The sequence below is a fragment of the Malus domestica genome, chromosome 15, assembly GCF_042453785.1.
Source record: "Malus domestica chromosome 15, GDT2T_hap1".
In the NCBI taxonomy this organism is placed as follows: domain Eukaryota; kingdom Viridiplantae; phylum Streptophyta; class Magnoliopsida; order Rosales; family Rosaceae; genus Malus; species Malus domestica.
In genome coordinates this window covers 50,324,542-50,337,858 of record NC_091675.1, presented here as the reverse complement: position 1 = coordinate 50,337,858, position 13,317 = coordinate 50,324,542, and the positions used below count along the sequence as shown (strand labels likewise).

General features: G+C 36.2%; 1 long non-coding RNA gene across 1 annotated transcript; it reads right to left on the bottom strand.

The window, feature by feature from the left end:
• Positions 1 to 421: 421 nt before the first annotated feature.
• On the bottom strand, positions 422 to 2,536 carry LOC114821842 (uncharacterized). Its single transcript, XR_003769684.2, has 3 exons — positions 2,216 to 2,536; positions 1,226 to 1,259; positions 422 to 624 (listed from the first exon to the last, which is right to left on the bottom strand). It is a non-coding gene; the product is annotated as an uncharacterized lncRNA (long non-coding RNA).
• Positions 2,537 to 13,317: the final 10,781 nt, after the last annotated feature.

Sequence of the window (13,317 nt, the reverse complement as noted above, 5' to 3'; positions counted from 1 at the left end):
ATTAGAAATGCTCTCACTAACTCATAACCCAGTAAGTGTCTATAAGACAAGTGGTTAAATTTTACAGAATACTGGTGCAACTAAATATTTAAATTAATAAAGTTCAATCTAAGATTTTAGTTAATCTGGAGTAAAACCAAAGTTTCCCTTATTTTATTGTTTAGATTTTGGGCTTGGACCATTAGGATTAGGGGTTATGCTTCTATAAATATAGTTTATAGTTTAGTATGAGAAAAAAGTTGCACAATGTAGTCCTTTAGTTTGTAGCCGTCTCGGCATTCTTGTTTATTTATATGTTGTTGATTGTCACGCCCCAACCCAAGGATTAACGTAAACCATGGTTCAGAACGTGAATCACACCTTAATTATAAGTTTAACTAATATAATTAAGAATGTGACATGAAATAAAAGCATGTATAACTCGCTTGGAATAAAATTAACTGAATAACAGATTCATTATTGAAAGTTTCAGCCAAAATTACAACTTATGAACTACTGAAAGTTCACACAAAAGTAGTTCCTTATTCAAACAAGAGAGCAAAAGCCAACAAGCTCATCTTTTTATTTCTTCTACATAATTACACAACAGACAGCAAGTAGACTTTTAGGTTTCTGGTTCTGTACCTGCAAAATTTCGTTAGGGTGAGCTTAAAACGCTCAGTAGGGACATATACCTTCATTACTAAAATAATAAAGTATAATTAAGATAGCAGAATTAAAACCAAAATCAGAATGGTGCATAAGTATGCAATGCAAATGCCTTAATTATACCCGTTAATCCACATAACTAAACACCCATACCTTGTACGTCCCATTCCGTACTTATACCACTTGATCCCGAGTGTTTAAATATATGAACTAACCCCCATCCCTAAACATCCCTGAACTCCCTTTTTTGTTAGTCATCTTGCCTAAACTCTTCGTCTCCAGTCCCGAATTACCCTTAAAGAATCTGTGCACTGTGGGCTCGCCTGAGACCTGGTACCTACTAAGAGTTTGGCTCAACTACACAAAACTAATAGTCACCACCTTAGATTCCCGAAGTTCTTTCCAACAATCCCACTTTACTCCTACATCATGGACCCAAATTTCATTTCGAACATTCATTATACTCAAATATCCAATAGAAACATGTATATCAAACTTGTATATATACTTAAGTAAGAAATATTTAAATTCATATATATATATATATATATATAGAAGGTTTCCCAGAACCCCCTACCTTGAATTCGATTAATTTTGCTTCTCTGAAGAACCTAATCGGAACGCAAAAATACAACCAAAAACATAAACACAAGTAACACATATTAGAAACCAAACTAAGTGTTCAACCACAAAATTGATATTATCTAAAGAAAGTACATAACTTCTGGAATCTTAAGACTCAAATACTGTCACTCAAATCAAGTAAAAAGGACTAGAAAGGAATCTGGGAAAGAAATTAGGTGTGCTAAAAACAGAACTATGCATCTTCACAGAATCTGCAGAAAAACAGCACTATTGAACCAAGTTTAGACTCATTTTCGAACCTTCAAAACTAAACCAAATCGTGTAATATTACATGGGTTTTGAAGTTCGTGTTATGTACTTTAAAAGCATATAAAGTTTGTAGAAAACGGAGCTCTAAATTGGAAGTTATGCTAAAAGAAAAATGGAGTCTTGAAACTGGAAACCCAGTTTTCTGCTGTTGTTTGGCAGCTCGCGACCCAAATTTAAATAAGGTTTTGATCAACCAAAACTCAATGGAACTGAGTGAAAACAATTGGGTTACAATCATGGACATATATATTTTCAACACAATAAAAGTTTTCTCCAAATGAGCACATAAAGACTTATGAATTAAGAGCAAAATAAGACCACTAGAAACTTGAGTTTTCTCTGAAATTTTCTGCAACTTACATAACAGTACACTTCCAATTCATAAAACCCAAAATATTTCCAAGTAATCCAGAAATCATGTATACAACACCCAAATATAACATGACTCAACATTAACAAGAAATTGACTTTTTGAACCAAACCCTTGATCAAGAAATTTGATCTACACACCCAATCCGAATTACCCAACTCTAATTCAAGTTCAGATTAGTTCATTGTACAGTAGAAAACCCTAATTAAAACTAAGAATTCCAAATATATCTCATGGCAGTTTCAATTCAACTAAGGAAATTAAATTCGAAAAATCTAAATAATCAAGGAACAAGAAGTTTACCCTTCAAATCTCTGAATCCTTCCTTCACAATCACGTTTTCTAACTCTCAATTTCTCTACCCCTTTTCGATTTCTGATGCTTTCCCACTTCTCTGCAACCCCTTTTATAGTTTCTCTAATCCTACTAACTCCTATCAGAGTCCTGATAAAAACCTAGCTTCCTAGGTCGTCCACCTCCTGCTTATGGACCTCTGTGTCTCTTCTCCGTTCACCCTCCGCTGAACACACTCCTTGGTGAAATAGGAGATGAACAACTCTCTATGACACACTCCTTTGATCAATCAAAGGTCGACCTATCACAAGGTGTCCTAATTTCTATCCGATTTTTTTTTGGGTATGAAGAAAGAAGATTTTTTTTTTCCTAAAGGTATGGAAGGCCACCTCCTCCCTGCTTCCTTGTTTCCATCGTACAGAAAGGAAGAGTATGGAAGGATGGTATTTTCCTTTCTTTTGTAGAATAATATTTTTTATTATTATAATTTTATTTTTTTTTAATTTTTTTTAACAATAATAGGAAATCTCATAAATAAAAAAGTATATTATTAAAAGCTATTAAACAAATAAACACTAAGTAGACTAAAATTTTGTATAAAAACAATTATAATCACACTGCACTCTTAATTAAACGAGGGATATTACATTGATGCACAAAACCGGAGGGGTCTTGGAACAATGTAAATCTGACCGTGAATCTGCAAGAAAGTAAATAACACAAGATGTATCGTAGTTCACCCCAATGTTTGGGCTACGTCTACACTGATATTGTATTTCTTTGTTTGTGAGAGGATTGTAAGGGTGAGAGCTTGTGAGGGTGAGGAGGCTCCCCCCTGATTGTGAGGGTGAGGAGGCCCTTTTTACATATTTGCCCCCTTCATTTATTACATAATTACATTTGAGTCCCTTGAGTATTTATACGAGGTTTAAATACGAAGACCCTAAGTATGGTACAAACAGTAGTCCCTCAAGTCTTCAGTCAGGAGAGTCTTTTGGCTGGAGACTTGAAATTCAGTCTATGTGTGGGCCGAAGTAACTAGATGTCGTCTAGGACTAATACTCGATATAAGGCGGTGCTCAATCTGAAATGATGCTCACCTAGAAGTAGCATATGTTGCGAGGCTGCTCGGCTTGTGGCTTATGTTGCCTTGGTTGACTCGGCTTGTGGCGTTGAAGGTGAGGGAGTCCCTTTTATAAAATAAGGGCTCGCTCCTCAGTACATAAATGATGGGCTAAAGTTGATGCTCGCGGCGAGGCGGTTACTCAGTAGGCAACGATGCTCTCTAATGATGGTGAGGAAGTCCCTTTTATAGAATAAATGCTCGCTCCTCAGTACATGAATAATGGGTTAGAAGTGCTGCTCGCGGCGAGGCGGTTGCTTAGCTGGCGATGATGCTCTCTAATGAAGGTGAGGGAGTCCCTTTTATAAAATAAGGGCTCACTCCTCAGTACATGAATAATGGGTGCTTTTTAATGAAAGTGATGGAGTCCCTTTTATAGAATAAGGGCTCGCTCCTCAATACATAAATAATGGGTTAAGTCCCCCAAGTATTTTTCATGAGGCCCAATTGTGGAAGCCCAATATATGGTACATAGTGTAGTTCCCCAAGTCTTCAGTCAATAGAGGCTGTTGGTTGGAGACTTCAAATTCAATCCATGTATGGGCTGAAGTGACGGTTGTTCGGAGGCGATATTTGTATACCCTGCACTGAAGCTTTGTAGGTGAAGCTTTTGCAAGTGAAGCTTTGAAGCTGAAACTTTTGTAAATGAAGCTTTTGAAGCTGGAGCTCTCGAAGCTGGAGCTCTCAAAATTGGAGCTCTGTAAATGAAGCTTTCAAAGTTGATTGACATAAGTGATGCTCATGGATGTTGACATGAGTGATGCTCATGAATGTTGACATGAATGATGGTCATGAATGTTTATGTATGATTGACATGAGTGATGCTCATGAATGTTTATGTATGATTGACATAAGTGATACTCATGTATAATTTTGGAGTACTGGACGTACTTTTGATCACCTAGTTAGTGATAATAGCGGCAGGCTGCCGAATAATTTTTTGTAGTACTAGACGTACTTTTGATCACCTGGTTAGTGATAATAGAGGGCCTGGCTTTTTTGGGCATAAGGGCCTTCGCCCTTCACATAACATTCTAGCCGATTATTTTGGGCTTGCTGTTTTTTTTTTTTTTGTATTGTTTTTATTACCCTCTGATAGGGTTTATACAGATATCTTTGAAAGGTAAGAAAAATAAATCACATCATTCAAAAATAAATCCATCTCTCTGCTTAATGGGTCACGCCCATAATGCCATCACCACTGCAATTATGTCTGTTTTTTTTTATCTTCTTTTGCTTTCTGCTTTTGCTTTTGTTTTTCTGCTTTACTTTTGTTTTTTCTGCTTTTCTCACTGCGTCTCTAATTTCTTGAGTATGGGGTCCTCATTCTCGAGCACATTCTCACCATTTTCGTTGTCGGCGGTGTTATCCTGCTCATTCAGTTTTTCTTTTTCTTTTGGAAAATGGCAGACAATCATTATATCATTAATAAAAATAAAATAAAATAAGGGCAAGCCCAAAATAATGGGATGGAATGTTATGTGGAGGGCGAAGGCCCATATGCCCAAAAGAGCTAGGCCCTCTATTATCACCAACCAGGTGATCAAAAGTACGTCCAGTACTAAAAAAAATTATTCGACAGCGTGCCGCTATTACCACCAATCAGGTGATCAAAAGTACGCCCAGTATTCCAAAATTATTCGGCAGCCTGCCGATATTACCACAAACCAGTTGATCAAAAGTACGCCCAGTACTCCAAAATTATTCGGCAGCCTGCCGCTATTATCACCAACCAGGTGATCAAAAGTACATACAGTACTACAAAAAATTATTCGGCAGCCTGCCGCTATTACCACCAACCAGGTGATCAAAAGTACGCCCAGTACTCCAAAATTATTCGGCAGCTTGCCGCTATTATCACCAACTAGGTAATCAAAAGTACGTCCAGTACTCCAAAATTATACATGAGCATCACTCATGTCAATCATACATAAACATTCATGACCATCATTAAGTCAACATTCATGAGCATCACTCATGTCAACATCCATGAGCATCACTCATGTCAATCAACATAAACATTCATAAGCACCACTCATGTCAATCAGCTTCGAAAGCTTCATTTACCGAGCTCCAGCTTCAAAAACTTCATTTACAAAAGCTCCAGCTTCAAAAGCTTCATTTACAAAAACTCCAGCTTCAAAGCTTCACTTGCAAAAGCTTCACCTACAAAGCTTCAGTGCAGGGTATACAAATACCGCCTCCGAACAACCGCCACTTCGGCCCATACATGGATTGAATTTGAAGTCTCCAGCCAACAACCTCTATTAACTGAAGACTTGGGGGACTAGACTATGTACCATATATTGGGCTTCCGAAACTGGGCCTCATGAAAAATACTTGGTGGACTTAGCCCATTATTTATAGTGTACCATATATAGAGCACCCATTATTCATGTATTGAGGAGCGAACCCTTATTTTATAAAAAAGACTCTTTCACCATCATTAGAGAGCATCGCCGCCTGCTAAGCAACCGCCGCCGCGAGCATCACTCTAACCCATCACTTATGTATTGAGGAGCGAGCCCTTATTCTATTAAAGGGACTCCCTCACCATCATTAGAGAGCATCGCCGCCTGCTGAGCAATCGCCTCGCCGCGAGCATCACTCTAACCCATCACTTATGTATTAAAGAGCGAGCCCTTATTTTATAAAAGGGACTCCCTCGCCATCATTAGAGAGCATCGCCGCCTGCTGAGCAACCGCCTCGCCGCGAGCATCACTCTAACTCATCACTTATGTATTGAGGAGCGAGCCCTTATTCTATAAAAGGGACTCCCTTACCATCATTAGAGAGCATCGTCGCCTGCTGAGCAACTGCCTCACCGCAAGCCTCAACTCTAGCCCATCACTTATGTATTGAGGAGCAAGCCTTTATTTTATAAAAGGGACTCCCTCACCATCATTAGAGAGCATCGCCACCTACTGAGCAACCGCCTCGCCGCGAGCTGCAACTCTAGCCCATCATTTATGGATTGAGGAGCGAGCCCCTATTCTATAAAATGGACCCCCTCACCTTCAACGCCACAAGCCGAGCCAACCAAGGCAACATAAACCACAAGCCGAGCAGCCTCGCAACATGTGCTACTTCTAGTTGAGCATCATTTCACATTAAGCACCGCCTCATATCGAGTATTCAATTCTAGACGACATCTAGTTACTTCGGCCCACACATTGACTGAATTTCAAGTCTCCAGCCAAAAGACTCTCTTGACTGAAGACTTGGGGGACTACTGTTTGTACCATACTTAGGGCCTCCGTATTTAAACCTCGTATAAATACTCGGATGACTCAAATGTAATTATGTAATAAATGAAGGGGCAAATATGTAAAAAGGGGAGGAGCCCTTAGTCTATAAAAGGGCCTCCTCACCCTCACCATTAGGGGGGAGCCTCCTCACCCTCACAATCCTCTCACAAACAGAGAAATACAATATCAGTGTGGAAGTAGCCCAAACATTGGGGTGAACCACGATACATCTTGTGTTCTTTACTTTCTTGCAGACTCATGGTCGGGATTTACGTTGTTCCAAGACCCTTCCGGTTTTGTGCATCAACATATGTCATCATATATACTAGTATGTATTTATAAATGGAAGATAAAATATGTTCGAATATTTTCATAGATGATCGGTAGATTAAGTTTTATTTATTTTCATGTATAACTCTATCACATGTTAAATATATTTTACCAACTTATAGTGTAGGTATCATCTATGATATCATATAATTTTCATTTAACTATTTTTCATGAAAGTTGTTCGATTTTTATATTTAAATATTCAAATTAAAAATTTGGACTTGGATCAAAGTGTAAAATATAATTTTGTCAACTTAGTCTAATCCATCGGAGTTCAAAATTATTTTTTGGCTAAATAGCCAAAATGGTCCCTGAGATTTGCATAACTCATCACTTTGGTCCCTAACATTTCAAATCGATAAAAGTGGTCCCTGAGATGTCCACCATCCATCATTGTGGTCCTTCTATTAAAAACTCCATTAGTGTCCTAAAGCTCTTGGCCGGAAGTTTGAGCAATTTTCAAAGCTTCGTAACTCAATCGTTTCTTAACCAAATTCGACCCATAATATATCAAAATAAAGATAGGAAAGTGTAGAATAAGATTATACCTATTTGGAAACCCAATGGCTGCCGGAGATAGCCTGAAAATAGCCTTAAAGTTGACTAGTCCGAGGGAAAACTGGAAAACTCGCCGGAAACTGGGTAAACTTTAAACATTCATAACTTTTTCAATAATCAACAAAATCAAGTGATTCAGAAAATAAAATCATACTTCTTGACGAGATGAAGAGAATGGCATCTTCTTAGATGGCTAAATTGTCGTGGTTTTGGCTGGAAAATGGCTCGAAAGTGGCTAACTCGAGACCAAGACACCCACGTATGAGCTGTTTTTTGGCCAAAAACGGCGATTTAGCCATAAAAAAGGTACCATTCTCTTCGCCTCATCGAGAAATATGATTTTTGTTTTTGAATCACTTGATTTCGTTGAGTATTGAAGAAGTTATGAACGTTTAAAGTTCACTCAGTTTCCGGCGAGTTTTCAAGTTTTCCTTCGGACCAGTCAACTTTGAGGCTATTTTCTGGCCATTTCCGACAACCATTGGGCTTCCAAATAGGTATAATCATATTCTACACTTTCTTATCTTCATTTTGATATATTATGGGTCGAATTTGGTTAAGAAACGATTGAGTTACGAAGCTTTGAAAATTGCCCAAACTTCCGGCCAAGAGCTCTGGGACACTTAACGATGTTTTTAACGGAAGGACCAAAATGATGGATGGTGGACAATCTCAGGGACCACTTTTATCGATTTGAAATGTTAGGAACCAAAGTGATGAGTTATGCAAATCTCAATGACCATTTTGGCTATTTAGCCTTATTTTTATGAAACAATTAAGTAAGCAACATATTACAACTGTTATAGTACAATTTCATTTATTTAATTGTCTATACCATTAGAAATGCTCCTAATAAGTAAATTTGTATGTCTATATAGCACTGTAAAATTTCTACATTCTTTAGTGCTTTCCACTCCTAAAGCAGGATTTGGATCCATCCCAATCCAAATTATGGGAATTCTAAGGATCCTCACATTCTAGCCGTTTATCGTATATCATGTAATCATAAATTATTTTGAATTTTTTATTTAAATTAAACAAATAGTATCTAACAGAAACTAATCATATGATGTACGATGAACAACCATGATGTAAAAATTCATATTATTCCCACAAAAATGATCCAAAGAGGATCTTCATACCTAAAGCAAAGCCTTTTTTTTTTCTTTTTCTTTTTTTTTCCTTTATGAGGGATACCTAAAGCAAAGCTTATGTCTCAGTCAATTTGTGTCTGACTCCAGTCAAAGAGTAGAATCTGACTTAAACCACCGGCACTTGACCTTTTGTCCCCCAAAATTCAAGAGAGATCGTAAATTTGAAATGTGAAAACTTGCGAAGCATCCGACCAAAACAAAAAAACTTGCCGATCGATCAATTGTTATTAAATTCGAGTCAAAGGTAAAATAATTAAAGTCGTTTTTAAGTATTTAATCATATACATAACTTCCAAGTACTCTATTGTGTTGCAGCTGTTCTCCGCATTGAGTCTGATATGACCTTGATAATTTAAATGTCCTAATCCAATTAATGGATTAATTATGATTAACATATAATAATATTTCATGATGTGGATCGATTAAATACCCTCATTACATGATCCACGTGTTGTCAACTTCCGTGATGTTTTCTCCTCTCTTCGGGCCCACCAGAATCCTCTCCGTATCTTTTTGGTAAGGATTTTAGAAATCCATGAATCATGTCCGTTCATCGTACATTATGCGATTAGTTTTTGTCAATTATTGTTTATGTTTATTTTTAAATAAAAATATTTAAAATAATTTCTGATCGCACGATATACAATAAATAAACACGATTCATGAATCCCCGAAATCCTCACAAAGAAGATCAGGCGAGGATCTGAACTCTCTTCAGGCAAAGGCTATGAAGGTTAAAGTTCGTTTGGTTTGGGTGATTGCAAGGGATTTCGAAAAAATTCATTTCAACAGTGATTCACTTTAGTTTGTAAAAGCGTTGTGGAATCCTTCGATCAACTTTTTAATTGGGCAAGTTGCGAAGGATATCAAAGTGCTAATTCTGGACAGTCACTAAGGTTACTTTTACCCGTATTCGTCGTCAAGGGCAGCGGCTCGCTCACTTCGTTCTTATTGTTAGTCATTTCTGTGAGTTGTTAGAGTCTCCTCCATGTATTATTCTTGATTTTCTTGTTGAGGATTGTTTGTTGTCCTGATCGACTCTCATCTCCCTGTAATGACTTTTCAGAATGAATGAAATTTCTATTGTTTTCCTAAAAAAAATAACTTGGTAAAACGTCATGATAGTTTGACTTTTTATACTAAAAATTTCAAGAGCTATATTTAAATAGAATGACGTTTTCAACCTCTTGTTTGCTGCGACTCAATATGAGTTGTAAATTGACCAAAAAATAAATAATTGAGTTGTAAACCCTTCCATATAAAACCGAAAAATTGAGTTTGATATCGATTTTTGTAGTTTTTAAAAAAATTGAGTTTTACGAATGTAATTTCAATTCTTGAGTTCAACTTAATAAATTCATGAATGAGATTCCTGCACAAACATGAGAGTGCTAGCGTTAGGATTGTAAATTAACAGTTCGAGCTCGCACTGGGTTCGGCTCGTCGAACCTCAGCTCGTGAAAGAATCAAGCCAAGCCTAATTTGATTGGTATTGGTAAAGCTCATAAGCAGCTCAAAATGTTTACAGACAACTCAAAATAGGCTTGACCTCATGTCGGTATTTCAAGCTTGACAATTAATCATATTTGTAATATATAATATATATGTATGTACATTCTCAACTCTAATTAAATTTATTGTAAGAATAATACGTATTGGGAGACTCAAATCCAACTAACTGAATCTAGTTTCTTCTTTCTGTGTTATAAGTGGGAATAGAACTTCAAGTTGCCACTGAAAGAACCCTAAACCACAACAACAAAATAAGGGTTTAGCTAAAGGTATCAAATTGTTCATTGTTCCTGGCGCTAGAATATAATTTTTAGGAGTAAGATAGAGTTATAAATTTTATGCTCTTATTTGTATACTAATGTATATTAAACACTGTATCGTTAGTACATTTTACTGGACACTATAGTGAAATACTTTTTTATTATTGAACACTATATTATAATTAGTTATTACTACGAAACACTATATTAAAACTATTTGATATAATAGAGAGCTCTTAAAAATGTTTGATATAATAGTGAACGCTTGAGCATAAATCTTATCACGACATTGCAAAGTTTTTACACAATCGAACCAACTTACTATAAGAAATCCTTCGAAATAGCTTGAGTTCGGTATTGGGCTCGAATAGTTTAAGCTCGCTCGAGCTTGGCCTGTGTAAGAACCATGCAAACCGAACTCAAGCTCGGAAAAGATTAAACATGCCAAAAATTGAGCACAATGATATTCGGTTCAGCTCGACTTGTTTACAGCTCTAGCTAGCAACCTTTTCACTTCTACTCATGCCACATGTATTCCACAAGAAAAGTAGTGGGATTTTTATAGAATTAAAATTTTAGTTTTTAGTGCTAGTGGAGTACGCGTGACATTTGAAGTAAGAAGGTTGAAATGAGAAGGTAAGTGAGAAGGTTGCTAACATTTCTCGTACAATAAAATGAACAATCATTTGAGAGTGAAATAAGAAAATAATCAATCATGAAAAAAAAGAAGAAAAATCATCTATCAAACTCACACCACTATAACAATAGTGTTATAAGAATGGGTAAATTACATTTTACCCCCTCAGGTTTGGGGTCGATTTTCATTTTTTTTCAATGTCATATATCCGTTAGAAAATCCGTTAAGTGATGATGTGGCAAATATGAGATCCACATTTGCTAACTTGGCTGCCAAATTTGTGCCACGTGGCCAAAAAAAATTCTATGCATTTAAAAACAATAATTTAATCACGATATTAAATACTAAAATAGTTAATTAAAGAAAAGTTAAAAAAAAACAAAACCCTAAAACCCATGTCTTCCCCAACCGCATTCACCCAAATTCCACTTCGCCGCCTTTGTCCATTGCCAAATTCCTCTCCTCTTTAATCTCATCATCCCCATCATCAAAATCCAAAATAAATTGGCTCTGATTATCAAACAATTCAATAGGAACATCGAGGAAAAAATGGTCGCACCGTTGTTACCTACCATACTTGCAATGCGACCATGACCCACATCCACGCGATTGTTCTGCCAAGATCAGTTCTTGATCTGTTGAAGACTTCAAGCCAAGAAACCCGCCCATGGAGTCCAAAACTCATGTACCAATTACCATACCAAACTTTTGGTATGAAAAAATCTATTACCATTATCGTGCCAAACTTTTGGTATACCGAATTTCGGCATGCCAAATAGTTCAGTTGGCATGGTATGATAATGGTAATTACCACTTTGTTTTGGGCCATTCTTTTGGGCCAAACTTGATTTTTTTTCCAACCTAATTCAAGGCCCAAATGTGTTTTGGCCACTCTCTTTGGCTTTCTAAAACTTTTTTATTTAATTATGAGAATTTTATAGAGATTCATTTAAGAAACAAGAAGTAAATAGATGGAAGAATTGCTGAAAGAACCCAATATCCCTAAAAAAAATAGTACAAAGATTCCTAAATCCAACTCTACGTTTTTTAAAATTGTACAAAAATTAACTTGATAGACGAAGTCAGGGAGAACGACATCCCAATTTGATGAAGGAGAAGATGAGATGGACTGCGAAGAGATAGAGAGAGAGAGAGAGTCGCCGAAACGGGAGCAATAGAGATGAAGCCAATGAGTGAAAAGATGAAGAGTCACATCGCAAGAAGGCTTAGATTTTTTTTTTATTGGGAATGTAGAAGTTAGAGGGTGAGATGATTGGATAAATGACTAGGAAAAAAATATAAAGTGCATATATAATGATAATAATACCTTTTTTTTTGGTAAAAGATAATAATACCTAATTAATTATATATATATATATATAAATATAATATTAAGGGGCTTTTAGATTTAAATGCCTCGTTGTTCTATTTGTTAGATTAAACATATGTTCCTTTTAGAATTTTTATTATACATTTTCCTAAATTTTAGGCGCCAAATATATTATAAGTAGCATTTTTTTAATGCAAAATTACACAATTTGTCATATATATAATGCACCAATTAGCTAATAATTATCCAAATCTCCTAGAATCTAGTAGACGTATGTTTTAAAATTCTAAAACATATCAAATTTGATTTATTTATGCTTCTAACGTGATATATATTTATGTTCTTCTTTCACGACCATTCTACAATCTTTTCGTGCCATTTCTTTTCTATCAGTCGATACTCTTCCGTCATTTTTTGTGAGTCATGTTCATTCCCTTTCTATTTTCATTTTAGGCAAACCTCTTGATTTGAGTATTCGTACCATGGTACATTTGGAAAATAGATTCTAGTGGTAGATGATATGGGGTATGTTTTCATTTAGTATTGGTATGTTTCTAACCGATATGTTGATACGTTTTAAATTGGCATGGGTACATTTCATATCAGCATTAGTACATTTCAATTTGGAATGGGTACCTTTTTAGACGATATATTGGTACGTTTCAATTTGGCATCGGTACATTTCTAGACGATATGTTGGTATGTTTCAAGTTGGCATGGGTTCATATCCTATCAGCATTGGTACTTTTCAATTTGGCATCGGTACATTTCAAGTCATATTAGTACATTTCAACATGGCATGTGTACAATTCAAATTAGAAATTAATATATTTAAATTTGGTTTCAATCAATGTTCTAAAACTCGGGCTCGGCGGCCGCCTAGACGGCGCCTAGGCGCTCGACGGCTACCCACCGCCCCGATTATACCAAAATCGTTCAATCAGTTGGCCAGACTATT